Source organism: Primulina eburnea, chromosome 15, assembly GCF_022965805.1.
Source record: "Primulina eburnea isolate SZY01 chromosome 15, ASM2296580v1, whole genome shotgun sequence".
Taxonomy (NCBI): domain Eukaryota; kingdom Viridiplantae; phylum Streptophyta; class Magnoliopsida; order Lamiales; family Gesneriaceae; genus Primulina; species Primulina eburnea.
The window spans coordinates 19051769-19069024 of NC_133115.1; positions in this window are offsets into that span (position 1 = coordinate 19051769).

A 17256-nucleotide genomic window follows, 5' to 3' on the forward strand; every position below is an offset into this window, starting at 1 on the left:
TGCTTTATATGATTTTATGATGTTACCTACACGTCTACAAGATCTATATGTTTAAGCTACATGTGCATACACGTTTTGAAGTGAATGACGTTGGTGTTTAAGGTTGCATGGTAAACGATTTTCATCCTGCATAGTTGCATGACTTTGTGATGCTAAAAGATTATATGCTTCATGATTTTTATACGTGTTACGTTGCGGAATAAAAAAATTATTTTATTTTAACGCATGTTGGTTTGTGGTGGAATTGGACTATGTGATTTTTGGATTTTAGTATTGACGTTCTACTTTGTTGGGCTATAAGTTGATCATGAACATTATGAATGATTTTTTGGGACACGTATATTTTCTAAGAAAATATTTACGATTCATGGTCATTAGTTGAATTAATTTTGGGAATTACTCATAAGTAATAATTATTCGAAAAATGCGATTATCTCGGGAAGTAAGAAAATGTATAAATTGTGATTTTTAGTTTGATGAAAGGTAAGATTGATTATGAGAATTGATTTTTGGGTAAATAAGTTTAAAAATTTTGAAATATTGTTATGGGAAACTGTAGAAGGAAACTTAAGAATGCCAAAAACTTATGGGATTAATTGTAGGATTTTCGAAAATAAAGCACCTATTGGGTAATTTTTGAGGAAATTAAGAAATAAATTTGCAATTATTAAGGAATTTGGGGACTAGTTTGGCATTAAGCGATAATTAAATGGTCTAAATGATAAGAATTTTGAGGATTTAGACTTTCAAGAATATTTAGAACCGTGGGACATCTTGGGTTATAATGTTATAAGGAATGTTAATCAAGGGTTTTTAAGGATAAATCAATATTAGGCTTGAAAATCTAAGCGTCAACGGATTCGTTTGGGATTTTAAGATTGAAATATGATAAATTGATGAACATTTTGGGTATAAAATAAGGAAAATAATATACGATAAGTTTGGTTATCCATCTTTTATTAATGGGAATTTTAAGAAAAATGGAAATTCGAGGGTATAATAGTATAGCATTAAGTAATTATGGGTCTTTTTAAGTTGCCATTTGCAAATAAGAATTTAGAAGGTAAAATTAATTGAGACCTAGTAGACGTAAGGACTTTCTAGAACATAAGTTTTATCAGAGTAGCGCAGTGGAAGCGTGGATTTTTTTTTGGATACTAGAACTAAGTCAAAACTTTGGGTTATTAAGGATAAACGAATTTCGAGGACGAAATTCAATTTAAGGGGGGAAGATTGTAACGCCCCAAAAATTTAAAGTCCACGCGAACCATATTCATGCAATTATTAAATTCCTTTATATTTTAATTAAATGTTTATTGCACGAATTATTTATGTGGTGCATTCTGACATGTTTAAAATATATTTTCTGCATGGTTGCATTAAACTGTATTTTTAAAAGGTTATTTGAGCGACGATCGAGGAACGGAGACCGGGGGCTGTAAAATGTGAAAAATGTTTTAATTAAATAATTAATTTTAATTATTTAATTTAGGAGAGATGGTTTCTCATATTTTTGAAATCAAGGAATTTCGGGGTGATTTTATACGCCGGGACTAAATTTTTATCGGTGTGAGATTTTCAACTAAAATTCGATCCTTCAAGCAGTCCGGCTATTTAATTCACTAAATATTTTTATGAAAACCATTTTTATAATTTTATTCAAGCCTAACTTGCACTAGTGGGCTTAATCAAAGTTAATTAGGCCTTGAGTCTAATTAATGAGATTGTTTAGCGTATAAAACAATTAAACCTAGATCAGGGCACAAACTCACGCACACTCACTTTCACGCCGCACAAGAATTTTATCAAAGGAAAAATCTTCTCCTCGGCGCTGCAAGGCTACGGCCGTGAGGAAAATAGCTTTTTTGTTCAAAGTTTTTAAGGGTTCCAAGCCTCGGTTCTCTCCGTTCTTCGTCGCCATCGGTATTTCGTGAGTTTACGACGCAAAGGCACGCCTATATCTTACTTCTCTCATCCATTACATCATAGTATCGATTCAGTTTATGCTTACACAAAGAACTTGAAGTTTCATGCCAGATTTTTCGGTTTTCTCACGAGCATGCTATGAATTATTGTTTTTTTTGTACCAATTCATGTTATGTGTGTATTTAGGGACTGCCATGAAGCCTTGTCATGTTTAGGTAAAGTTTTCAAGGAAAAACAAAGCCACTCTCACACACCCATAATCGGCAGAAGCATAAGAACAAGAAAAATTCAGAAAGTTGCTTGCTGTCTTGAGTTTTTGGAGGCGGGTTCCGGGAGGGCAGTCGGGGCTTGGTCTGGGTCGGTGTCAGGGCTCGGTCAGTGACTTTTCGGGGTCTAGGGAGAGTCCTAGCCAAGCTAGGACTCAGGACCGTGGGCGGGGAGGAGTCCTTGCATGCAAGGACTCCCACCCGAGAAGCTGCACGTTGTGGTGCAGGCTTCGCGTGATCGGGATGGGGCTAGGGCTCGGTCCATGGCTCGTGGGCTGGGCTAGGAAGGTGCACTAGGGTCCTAAGTAAGGGTTCATGGGTTGGGTTCGAGTGGTGAATCATTGGCTGGGCTCACACGATCAAGAACTAGAAGTTCATGCAAAGTGTGCTCTCGGCCAGCTCTTGCAGTAACTTTGGGCGTCTTGTTTTTGGCTTTGGGAAGGGTGTCTTAGCAAACTTAGTGTCCAGTAGGCTACTTCAACATGTTGGGCAAGTTCTGGTTTGATATGGTTCAGGGGTAACTCGATAAAATTAAGAGATGGCTCGGGGTCGAAGTTTAGGTGTCAAAATGAGTTTTAAAATGAAGAAAAGTTGGAAAACGGCTCACGGGGGTCGGGTCGTGATCCATAAGGGCTAAAATAATATAAAAAGACTAAAATTTGAATTTAGGAATTTTATATTAAAGTTTGGTATTTTTCGGGATTAAAACACCGTTAAAATAATTAAGAAAAGATAATTGAAAAAGTCTAAGTTTTAAGCCAAATAAAATTACGAAAAAATTCATGTAAGCTTAAATATTTATTTGGGACATGTTAGAGTCAAGAAATCAAGAAAAAAGTCAGAAACGTAAAATGGCACGATTAGGGGTAAAACAGTCTTTTTACACCTAAAATTAGTAACGGTCATGGCAGTGCCCTAAATGCTGTTTTTATGATATTATGATCATTGTTAAATGCTTATGAGATGTTCATGATTTATTTATGATTTATTTTAAATGTCCATGAAATTTTATGATTAAAGTTGACATTTAAAATACATGGTGCATGCGTGGTTTCAAAAGAAAATATATTCATGCATGATTTTATAAGGTGATGAAAACATGAAAATATTGATGAAAGTGAAGTAATTGTGACTATGAGGATTTGAGGATTGAAGGTTATGATCAAGAATAGGCCAAGGCTCAGTTGACGATCCTGTGTCGTTGATGTCCCCGCCGCCCAGTACTGTGGTTTCATGTAGATGGTACCATCGTCATGTCATGTCATGTCACGTCAGGAAAGTCACAATTAACGATCTGAATTCAATCAAGGAAAAGATAAAGTTATGATCATGAAAAGAATCACGTTATGCTATTATGTCATGTTATCATGTCATGTTATGATCAAGGAAAAGGTAAAGGTGAGGTTCATGTCATGTATATCACGAAAAGGTTATTTTACGTAAAAGTATTTTCACTGTTGCATGTGGTTTTATATCTATTACTCGTTACAAAGATTTGGTGTGTTGAGTCTTTAGACTCACTAGGTGTGATGGATGCAGGTGAGGTTGAGGGAGGACTTGACGCATGAGATGACTGGACTGAAGGTGCACACAACCCGAGGACCAGCGCTTCTACTATTTTCCGCACTCATGATTATGGATTATGATTTTACGTTAAAAGATTTCTAAAATCATTTATTTATGCTTTAGAGTGGTTTTGGAGAGGGGGTATGTTTCACGATTATTGCTTTTTAGGTTTGGTAACTCATGCGATGATTTTATCCTTCATGTCTATTCACTTGGTTTTAAAATGCTAGCTAGCGAATGTTCTAGATCATGGGCAAAATATTTTATTAAAATATTTTCATGGGCGGTCCGAAAAAAAAAAAAAAATTTTCCTAGTACATTTTAAACACAAGAACACGGGACGTTTCTGTAATGGAATCTAAATAACATACATCTCAGTATCAAAATACATTTCAGTATAAAAGTACAATAATGTACATTATTCACTCAAACTGATCTAGGGTTTAATTACTAAATTTCAAGTATTAAACCAAGTCTACAATAAGACCGGAATCACCACGCTAAACTCGTCTTCTCTCATCATTTTCTTGACCCCGATCTTGTCCCACCTGTTGTCATGCACACATACAAAACAAGACAACAGCCGGATACTCCGGTAAGAATAAATCCCAGTATAAAACATGGTAAACATGCATATACATAAAGTAAATCATGAAATATTCTATCATGAATAAAATTAAAACAATAGATTTCATAATCTGTGAAATCAACTCAAAATAAGCATGCAACTCAAATCAGGTAAACATGTTACTCAAATCAAATCATAAAAACATGCTATCATGACTGAAAGCAATAAAAATGGGTTTCATAGTCTACGAAACCACATCCATAAACGCATGCAGTTCAAGTCAAATCATGTCTAGACTCGACTCCACTATAACTCTAGGGATCCCGGTGTGAATAAGACAATCTATCACCTACCCTCCCAATCGGGGTGACTGTACGTCTTATTTCTAGACTTCGGTCTGATCTGTATCCACATCTACAATAGGAGAATGATCTTCCCCTAAGCTGTGATATCACCGAACATCTAGAAATTTGACTGATCTGTCAAGACTCCCTATCTTAAATGCAATGCATATAAATCTATAAACAAAGCAGTAACATATCAGCATATAAACAAAGCATATTCATATCAGAATATAACAATAATCTAGTATGTGATTTTGGGAAACTCAAATAGGATCTTAATTGAGTTATGTCTTCCCGTATATCACATGAATTATACCTTTGTCGTCCCGGTCTGACGAAGACGAAGTCTCGAAGTCAAATCTGTCCATATCAATCTAATAATGACAAATCACATAAATACAATATCAGTATATATCTCAGTTCAGAATCTGTTCTGATCAATACTCAAATCGGTATACAATCTGATCAACATCAACAGTATAACTATGAATCTCAATCAATATCATGTCTGATCAATCTAAATCAACTGATGTTTCGACGGCATAACAATACAATCTGAATAACCCCGTCAAACTGAACATCACAGATATAATTCTAGAACGTATAATCAATACTGATATAACTCATAATCTCAACGATAACATAAATCTGATATCGAATCTCAGTCAATATCTTTCAAAAATTATAACAATTACAGAAACAATCTGTTCTTTAATCTGACTTCAATTCTACAATGTCTACGGTAGCAGAAACGCCATATCTGAATCACATGCAATTCTAGCAACATCATATTTTCAAAACATCTCAAAACGTAACAAAACTTACGTCCTTGTGTAGCTCGTGTCGAGAGGAACACAGAACTGAAGTCGGATTTGAATTCTGATAGACGGATTTCTCACAATCGCAAATTTAAAAGGCGTAAGGATTTTTCTCTCAAAAGCTTCGACTTGTTTCTGAATTTCTGAGGAATTTAACGTGTCCTTCGTCTATATATACTGCATGCAAAAGCTGGAAAACGTGGCTTATTTTTCAGCAACCACGCATAACCGCGGGTGCGGTGTGTTCAGCAGCGCGGGTGCGCTCATGCTTCGGCATGCTTATCATTTTCTGAAATTTACAACCAGGGGTGCGGTACATCTTAGACCGCGGGTGCGGTAACACCACCGCGGGTGCGGTCTTGTTCCTACCGCGGGTGCGGTCTTGCTTCGAATAAATTTACCAACTTTCTGTCCATTTATCGCGGGTGCGGTCTCGTCTGGCACCGTGGGTGCGGTATGTCTTCGGCCTCTTTTGCGAAAATCCATAATTGCATGACCGCGGGTGCACTCCTGTTCTGGGCGCGGGTGCGGTCTTGTCTCAAATAAAAACTCTTATTTTCTCATGTCTTTTCTTCCTTCATTGCATGTCATGCATTCTCATATCTTCCAAGTATCATATTAATGAAGATTGATAATCTTGGTTTATCAATTCTATAATTCTCGGGAATTACATTTCTCCCTCTCTTAGATCAGAGTTCGTCCTCGAACTCATAAGTAATCAATTCAGATGTAAGGCCCGAGAATTTGATTTTCGTAATCTGAAATGATTTGGGTGTAATTATGGTGGTTTGAGATTAATCTGAAATGATTATTGATTAATTACCATAATAATTGATGAATTGGCACAGACCGAGAAATTCGGAAAGAAGATGAGAATTTAGTGCAAATAATGAGATTTATTAGTCAAGAGTTGGAATGGCATGGGAAGCATGTTTATAGGTAGAAATTCCGTAGGTGTCGCGCACATGCGCAAGAGGATGCGCGCATATGCGCGAGAGACCACTCGCGAAGGCAGAAGACCTCGCGCATAAGCGCGAGACTTGGCGCGCATATGAGTGAGGAGGGCAGTAGCACAGGAACTGAATCGAACATCGCGCGCACATGCGCGGAATTGTGCGGCACATATGCGCGATACTCACAGAAGCACCGGCGCACATGCGTGAAGAAAAGCGCGCATATGCGCGACGTGTCCAGAAACTTTGGCGCATATGCGCGAGAGGAAGCGCGCATATGCGCCAGGCATGCGAAACATGAAGCTGCCACTTGGTCTCTTGGGGCGACGTGTATATATATATATATACATGTAAATCTTCAGAAAATCTTAACTAAAAACGTGGGGATGAAGCTTGGGAGATTTCAAGTTTCTTCAAAACGTATTATCGTGATTTCCAGGTGATTAGTCCGTCTGATTTTAAATCCGACTTCAGTAGTAAACTCCTATCGACGTAGGCTACAACTGGACGTAAGTTTTACTAGGTTTTGACATGTTTTGAAATTATGATATTTTCAGAACTGAATAGGACTTATATATGGTGTTCTTGACATAGTAGACATTGTAGAATCGAAGTCAGATTAAAGAACGGACTGTTTACGTAATTGTTATGATTTTCGGAGTTGATTTGACTGAGATTTCATATCAGATGTGTATTGTTATCAAGATTATGACTGATATCGATATTGATTATAATTCCTGGTATTATATTTGGGATGTTTGGACTGACGGGGTTGTTGAGACAATATTGTTATACCGTCAAAATATCAGTTGACTGGTATTGATCAGAGTTGGTATTGATTTAGATTGTTTTGGTATACCGTATGTCGATTAACATTGATCAGATTGTATTGTGATTTGAGTATTAATCAGAACAGGCTCCGAAGTGAGTTATATGTATTGATATTGCATCTGTTTGATATTGTGATTACCAGATTTGGGAATGGACCGAGGTAGAGTCGGGACTTCGTCTTCGTCGGAGCGAGAAGATAAAGGTATAAGTCAATGTGGTATTGGGAGATGGACTTGAGTCAGATTGGACTTGAGTTTCCCTAAATCACATACTTTACTTTATTGCATTGATATTGCATTGATTTGATTTATATACTTGTTCTCTTGAGTTATAGATTGCAGGTATTAGAAGAGTAATCTTATGACAGAAGTGCCTGATAGTGGTGGGATCGCCACGGGCACATTGCACGATGTCATAAGATGGTGCATTGGCGGAGGTGCCAAAGTCTGTCACTGGATGTTTGGTTATCTATGTGGGTAGATTGATAGCTTCTTCTCTTACTGTTAATTGATATTATATCAATGTGAATAGATGTATAGCTTCTTCTATTACTGTTAATTGATATTATATCGATGTGGATAGATTCATCGTTCCTTCTATTACTGTTAATCGATGTTATATCGATGTGAATAGAATCGGACTTTGTTCTATTACTGGTAATCGATATCATAACAATGTGGATAGAATCAAGGCTTGCTCTATTACTGTTAATCGATAATATATCAATGTGGATAGAATCAGGGCTTCGTCTATTACTGTTAATCGATACTTTATCGGTGTGGATAGAACTGGAGTCTTTCTATTACTGTTAATCGATACTATATCGGCGTGGATAGAACTGGAGTCTTTTCTATTACTGTTAGTCGATATATGCATACCAACTTCTGGAATCGGGATCCCTAGACTAGGATTGAGTCTAGTCTGAATTATGTAGCTACAAGTATAGTTGACAGTGTGCTATTGATTATGTTTCAGATTTTGATACATATTACTGTTACCTGGTTACATGCTTTATATTGTTTATATGATTGCATGTTTCGTTGATTTATACTGGGATTTATTCTCACCGGAGTTATCCGGCTGTTGTCTTGTCTGTATGTGTACTTGACAACAGGTGGGACAGATTCGGGGTTGAGGTGACGAGAAGAGATCGTGATTAGAGTGGAGGCACCGGACTTGGATTAGAGATATGGTTTAAACGCTTGATAATTAGTTGTTGAACCTAATATGTAAATGATTGTATGTTGTAGTAGATTTATACTTTTATACTGATATGTATAGGATTGATCCCATTACGTTCCGCATTTTTAAAAAAAATTTAGACCCTGATTTACATAATTGATTAATTAGTCCCAAAGACGATTAAGAACTTGATTAGCGTCCGGGTCCCCACAACAGGTGGTATCAGAGCTGTAGGTCCTTGAACTGTAGGGTCCTTAGCACTGAGATAGAGGACAGTGAGCGGGGTAGAATGTGTTTTCTTTCCTGCTTTTGATTGCTAGCATGTGATTTAGTATCATGTTGATTTACATTGAGTATGCTAGCATGACAGCATGTGTTATTGCGTTTAAATGTATGTTACCTGCATATCTGAATTGATTTGGTAATATATCTGATTTGAAGATGAATCAGAACCAAATTTTGATCAGAGGTAAGCTGATCAGAAAGGGACTGAGATTGATTTATCTCCTGCAATTACTGACTTTTGTGATCATCAGATATACCTCCTAGAATAATTCCGGAAAATGGTAATACTTCTACTGATCCGATAGATGTATCAGAGACTCCGATGGAAATAAAGTTGGCAGAGTTTCAGTTATTGCAACCGCCGATTCTGAGTGGTACTGAGACGCCTGAGGATTGTGAGAACTGGTTTGAGGACATAGGAATACTGTTCGATTTAATCGGTTGTACGGATGAACAGAAAATGAAATTGGTGCCTAACCAGTTACGAGAAGCCGCCAGGAGTTGGTGGATTATAAGTAAACGAATATTAGAACAGCAAGGTACAGTGATTTCGTGGGAAATACTCAGAACGGAATTTTATCGAAGATTTTTCTCAGTTTTCTACCGAGAGGACAAGAAAGCAGAATTTGAGAATTTGAGACAAGGTCAACAGAATGTTGAAGAATATATTGCTAAATTCTCTACGTTACTGCGTTTTGCTCCTCCAATAGCTAGGGATGATGAAGCTGTAGCGAATCAGTTCATCCGAGGATTGAACTCGGAGATAGTTGCATTGATGAATATGCAGCGACCGTACCATTTTGCGGATGCCTTGAGTAAAGCGAAGAGAGCGGAGGCAAGTTTGATTAGACAACTAAAAAGGGTGTGTGCGATACAACCCCAGACACAGCAATCCTCTCTTCGAGTTGATCGCGGCAGCACGGGTGGGAAGAAAGAACAACTGAAAGCTCGAAAGAAGCCGTTCAAGAAATTAGGTAGCGGACCAGGTGGTTCATCTAGCTCCAGTGGTTCTAGCCCCAGTTATACGGGAGTTTATTGCGGCACGTGCGGAGGGAGACATTCTCTGGAACAATGTCAGGGAGTATTTGGCAGTTGTCGTATCTGCCGATAGCCTGGACACTTTGCTAGAGCTTTCCCGCAGAGAGATTCCCGGAGATTTCAGGGAGCTGAATCATCTGGAAGTGGTGATCGAGGAACAGACCCAGGACACACTTGAGGATATAGTGGCAGATACTGATCTTTTATGAGCATGTGGCATATGTATTGATATGTACTAATGCATTTTGTACAATTATCTTTGATGTAGTTGCAGTGATGTATGCATTATCTGTGGGGTCTGTATTACTGTAGTATTGATTTCTTTACCTTTTTGGGAAATGTTGATATCAGAGATTTCTGTGTCATATATGGGATACTGCAGTAAGTTGAAAATGAAATTGAATTGTTTTAGATTGTACTTGTATGGTCTGATGATGACTGTGTGATGGATATTGATATATCGAACAAGTACAGACCTATTATAAAGTCTTGCCAGGAGATGGTAAGATTCAGACCTGAAATGGTCAAGGAATGAATGATATACGGTAAAGATTTTCGATTTTGAATTCCTTGATATCCGTATTATGTATGATTCGATGATTATCGAAAGGAATGGAGTTATTCCTTATACATTCAGTTGATTTTCGAAACTGAGTGTAGCATGGACTGATTTGTTAATAGCAGGAAGTTTGCTATGATTTTTCAGATGAGATTTAAGGTTTATCCGGTATCAGGGAGAGTGATTTCAGCCTTGATTTGATACCAGGTATTGGTTTTATTAATTCTGTACAGAATGATACTGATTGAATTGAGAGAATTGAAATATCAATGAAAAGATTTACTGCCTGAGAGTTACAGTTACATCTGATTATATGTTTCTCTATGGGATATTTCAATTCTATTATAGATTGATGAATCCGATGTTTAGAGATATTCGAATGATTTTATGCCGTTTATCTATGAAATTTTGATATAATTATGGCATATGACTGATTGATTCGAATATCTTGTATTGAATGAATTGAGAGCTGGAAATGATTATATACCGGAATTGTTCATATGAATCTAAATTGACATAGATTAGATTCAAAATATGTGACATTTGAATATGTTATCTTGATTGATATGAATACCGTTGGAGACAGTGGTTATTGACTGAAAACGACACTGATATCAGAAATGTATAATTGCGTGAATTTGGCAGATTATTATATCTGATTGTTGTTTTGAATTTGCTTGAGAAGTGTATTGTTCTAAAACCGTATTTGAGGCAGATTATATTGTTTGGGGGACAGTACATTCGAAGGTATTATAGCCGTTGATCTTAAACGACTTGAAGACGTGATCAGTTGATCAGAATCGTCAGTAGTATCAACAATTAATTTGTATGAGAATCTGAGCCGATATTGCGGTTATTCTGAATCCGTATTTGATACAGATTGTGGTATATTGTTGTGATTATATACAGTTCAACCAAATCTGAACGTCGAGCCAACTATCAGGTAGGTATTACTGTTATATATATATATATATATATATATATATATATATATATATATATCTTTTGTTGTGCCAACTATTCCGAATCTGGAATGATAGACAGGATCAGAAGTATACAGTGATTGATTCAGTATTCTTTTCGGTAACAGAAAAGGTATGAAATCTGACAGTACGGTTTTGATATAAACGAATACGATCAGTTGTGGCAGAATAGGTACTGAAATGACTAATTTGCCAACAGTTGAAGATAGAAAGATCGAAACGAGAAGATTAGTTATCTTGATTGTCGATTCTTGAATAGAAAGGGGAGTACATTTCTATAGACTGTGTGATTACACTATTGAAATCTTTCCTAGATTGTGTTGGGATATGATTATGATTGACAGATTGCTTGAATTTGCCTTTGTGATATTGTACAGAATGATGTACAGATACAACCAAATGACGAAGATTTATGTCAGAAAGCAATCAGGTTACCGGATAGTCAGAGTGAACTATCTTGATATTGGAGGATATCCAGGAACTGTAGTGCTGGATTTTAACACTAATTCACATGATTTATTGTCATTTGTATATGATTGTATACCATGATAGCTATTTGATGAGTATCAAAATAGCATTATTTGAGACATTGTACAGTGAGAACTGTCAATTTCGGTTGTATGAAGAATATCTGAGATTTGAATTGATAGAATCAGAAGAATGATTTGGAAGAAAAGGAAGATAGCTCGAAATTTGACATTAAACAAGCCAACGTCGGATGATGACGGTTGGTAATTGAAGCTGGAAATTGAATATATCCTTGACTAGGACTGACAAATGATAATACTGATTTGTTATATGTAATCGATTGGTATATACGGATGCTGTATCGCCAATGTTTTGCGATTGATTCTGTCACGAATCATTTCAAGTAGTATTATGACATTATACTTCTTGAATGAATGTTTTCCGTTTGGAGTCAAGATCTGAGAAAGAAAGATACCTTAGAATGGTGTTAGTGAAATGAGTTTGGATGTTAAACTCTGTTATACATTTCTTCTGATAGATCTGAATAAATTTAGTGAGAGTTCGAGGAAGAACTCAGATCTAAGAGGGGGAGAAATGTAAGGCCCGAGAATTTGATTTTCATAATCTGAAATGATTTGAGTGTAATTATGGTGGTTTGAGATTAATCTGAAATGATTATTGATTAATTACCATAATAATAGATGAATTGGCACAGACCGAGAAATTCGGAAAGAAGATGAGAATTTAGTGCAAATAATGAGATTTATTAGTCACGAGTTGGAATGACATGGGAAGCATGTTTATAGGTAGAAATTCCGTAGGTGTCGCGCACATGCGCAAGAGGATGCGTGCATATGCGCGAGAGACCACTCGCGAAGGCAGAAGACCTCGCGCATAAGCGCGAGACTTGGCGCGCATATGCGCGAGGAGGGCAGTAGCACAGGAACTGAATCGAACATCGCGCGCACATGCGCGGAATTGTGCGGCACATATGCGCGATACTCATAGAAGCACCGGCGCACATGCGCGAAGAAAAGCGCGCATATGCGCGACGTGTCCAGAAACTTTGGCGCATATGCGCGAGAGGAAGCGCGCATATGCGCCAGGCATGCGAAACATGAAGCTGCCACTTGGTCTCTTGGGGCGACGTGTATATATATATATATATATATATACATGTAAATCTTCAGAAAATCTTAACTAAAAACGTGGGGATGAAGCTTGGGAGATTTCAAGTTTCTTCAAAAGGTATTATCGTGATTTCCGGGTGATTAGTCCGTCTGATTTTAAATCCGACTTCAGTAGTAAACTCCTATCGACGTAGGCTACAACTGGACGTAAGTTTTACTACGTTTTGACATGTTTTGAAATTATGATATTGTCAGAACTGAATAGGACTTATATATGGTGTTCTTGACATAGTAGACATTGTAGAATCGAAGTCAGATTAAAGAACGGACTGTTTACGTAATTGTTATGATTTTCGGAGTTGATTTGACTGAGATTTCATATCAGATGTGTATTGTTATCAAGATTATGACTGATATCGATATTGATTATAATTCCTGGTATTATATTTGGGATGTTTGGACTGACGAGGTTGTTGAGACAGTATTGTTATACCGTCAAAATATCAGTTGACTGGTATTGATCAGAGTTGGTATTGATTTAGATTGTTTTGGTATACCGTATGTCGATTAACATTGATCAGATTGTATTGTGATTTGAGTATTAATCAGAACAGGCTCCGAAGTGAGTTATATGTATTGATATTGCATTTGTTTGATATTGTGATTACCAGATTTGGGAATGGACCGAGGTAGAGTCGGGACTTCGTCTTCGTCGGAGCGAGAAGATAAAGGTATAAGTCAATGTGGTATTGGGAGATGGACTTGAGTCAGATTGGACTTGAGTTTCCCTAAATCACATACTTTACTTTATTGCATTGATATTGCATTGATTTGATTTATATACTTGTTCTCTTGAGTTATAGATTGCAGGTATTAGAAGAGTAATCTTATGACAGAAGTGCCTGATAGTGGTGGAATCGCCACGGGCACATTGCACGATGTCATAAGATGGTGCATTGGCGGAGGTGCCAAAGTCTGTCACTGGATGTTTGGTTATCGATGTGGGTAGATTGATATCTTCTTCTATTACTGTTAATTGATATTATATCGATGTGGATAGATGTATAGCTTCTTCTATTACTGTTAATTGATATTATATCGATGTGGATAGATTCATCGTTCCTTCTATTACTGTTAATCGATGTTATATCGATGTGAATAGAATCGGACTTTGTTCTATTACTGGTAATCGATATCATATCAATGTGGATAGAATCAAGGCTTGCTCTATTACTGTTAATCGATAATATATCAATGTGGATAGAATCAGGGCTTCGTCTATTACTGTTAATCGATATTGTATCGGTGTGGATAGAACTGGAGTCTTTTCTATTACTGTTAATCGATACTATATCGGCGTGGATAGAACTGGAGTCTTTTCTATTACTGTTAGTCGATATATGCATACCAACTTCTGGAATCGGGATCCCTAGACTAGGATTGAGTCTAGTCTGAATTATGTAGCTACAAGTATAGTTGACAATGTGCTATTGATTATGTTTCAGATTTTGATACATATTACTGTTACCTGATTACATGCGTTATATTGTTTATATGATTGCATGTTTCGTTGATTTATACTGGGATTTATTCTCACCGGAGTTATCCGGCTGTTGTCTTGTCTGTATGTGTACTTGACAACAGATGGGACAGATTCGGGGTTGAGGTGACGAGAAGAGATCGTGATTAGAGTGGAGGCACCGGACTTGGATTAGAGATAGGGTTTAAACGCTTGATAATTAGTTGTTGAACCTAATATGTAAATGATTGTATGTTGTAGTAGATTTATACTTTTATACTGATATGTATAGGAGTTTGATCCCATTACGTTCCGCATTTTAAAAAAAAATTTAGACCCTGATTTACATAATTGATTAATTAGACCCAAAGACGATTAAGAACTTGATTAACGTCCGGGTCCCCACATCAGATATATCAGGAGAAGTGTATAATAGAGGTTAAATCAAAACTCATCTCAATGAACCCGTTCTGAAATCTCTTTCTTGTATCAACCTCTGATTTCAAATCTGGAATAAAACTTCATGAAGTATGCTATCATAATACTTCTTAAACTAACTCTGACAGAATCAATCTTGCCATGTTGGTTATACAACATCCGTATAGACCAATCACAGTTCATAACAAAACAATACCAATAGTTGTTACCCAATCTGTTTATCCCCTTCAAGGATATATACAGTTTTCAGTTTTCAAATGCCAAACGTCATCATCCGACGTTGGTTTCTTAAATCTGTTCATTCTGAACTATCTTCATTTTCCTTCGAATTTCTTCAAAAGAAATCTGTAGTATTCACTGTATACTGTCTTGTCTATAACTATCTCATTACCCATCTGATAAGCTGATAGCTATTGTCACACCGTGAAAATAAATCATATCCATTCGTGCTAATCTCCAGCATTCTATAACTCTACCAAAGTCTTCCAATATCTGTATAATACATTCTGACTGTCTGTCAATCTGTAAAACAATCTAAGAGAGAGCTCAGGATATACTCTGTCACAAGTACAAAATCAAGCAAAATCATAATCTGATGTACTCTACTTTTGTATTCTAACTATTCTGACCATTTTTTCCTGACATCGACCTGTGTCATTTGGTCATGTTTGTACGGTATCTGGTACAAACTAATAGATATAGATTGAACAATCTATCAATCATAATCTTATCATATCACAATCTGTAGGAAATGGCGGTAATTTCATTACAAAAGCCATAGAAATGTACTCCCATTTCTATTTAAAATTATACAATTATGCAATAACTCTTCTGATTTCTATCGTTCTGTCTTTTCTGTTAGCGATTCAGACATATCAGTACAATTTCTGCCAACATTTCATCATAAATTCTGTCAATATTTCAATACAATTCCTGTCATAACTGATCTCATCTGTCTATATCACAACTATCTGTTCGAATATCATACATTTTCAATCATCAGAATGAAAACTGAATCCATTACGGTGCATTTCTGACCCTATATGTGATTTCAGATCCGAACTACTGACATAAACAAATCAGTTAATAACATAAATTAAAGAAGAAATACCTACCTGGTATTCTATTCTGACTGTCGATATCAAATTCTATTGACAATTCTGAAACATTCTTATATCACAAGATAATCATTCTCATACGCAACACAAAATCACATATCTGTTACTCGGCTCTGATTACTAAAATCTAGTTCTGAACATTCTGATCACATTTCTGAATTACTGTAACTCTTGAATTCAGCTCTGATTCCGTTGGAACTGTATATACTTTCATTGGTTCACAATAATCTGTAGCATATACGGATTCAAAACAACAGTCATATCAAATCAGGGATGAAATGTCAATATTCTATAGAGATCTAGTGAGTTCAATGAACTCATAAAATAATGATTTCTGGTAAATATCTTCATGTCATTCTGATCAACTGTTATATCCCATCTGCAAAGAAAATATGCTCCCCAAAACAATATAAGACGTATCAAATACTGATTTAGACAATAGCAATACTCAGCAGATATAAAGCAACAGTCGAATAAAATAATCTGCCAAATCAGACAAACTATATTTCTGACATTTCTGAACTTTCTGGTCTTTCTGATATCGGTATCTTATCAGTAACGGATCACAATCTCAACGGTGTCAAAATCAATCGGTATACGAACTTCAGATAACGAATACTCTGAATACAATCTGTTTCAAGCAAGTTTCTTATCTGAACAATTTCTGTATACAATCATCACAGTTCTCAGAATATTCAATACAATCTTCAGATATTCTATTCGATCAATCAAATGCTGCAATTATATCAAAATCTCATAGATATAACAGGCATAGAATCATCAGAACATCTCTGAAGATACTAAAACACGCCAAAGAGCAACACTAAATTAGATGTGTCGGTACTCTCCTACTGATCTTTCAATTCATTCTGTACATTCAATGTTATTCTATACTGAATTCTAAAACAACATTCAGTATTTGATCTAAATTCAATTCTGAAATCTATCTTTCTGATATAAGGAAAATCTTAAATCTTATCTAGGCAATATCAGTCAACTCGCACATCATTGGCAAATCTGCCAATGTTAGGCTCGATTTCAGTACATCTACTGAATACATAAGGATACCATCTGTTCCTTTCAGTAAAAATCGAGTAATAGACAATCTAAATATCACAGGAATTCTAAATCTAGAATAATTACTGTGACATCTCTAGTCATCGTCGCGCATATGCGCGAGACCTACTGCCTCGTGCATCCACTTACTCGCGCATATGCGCGCCTTTCGCCGCGCATGTGTGCCGAACTCTCTGCCCTGCTCGCG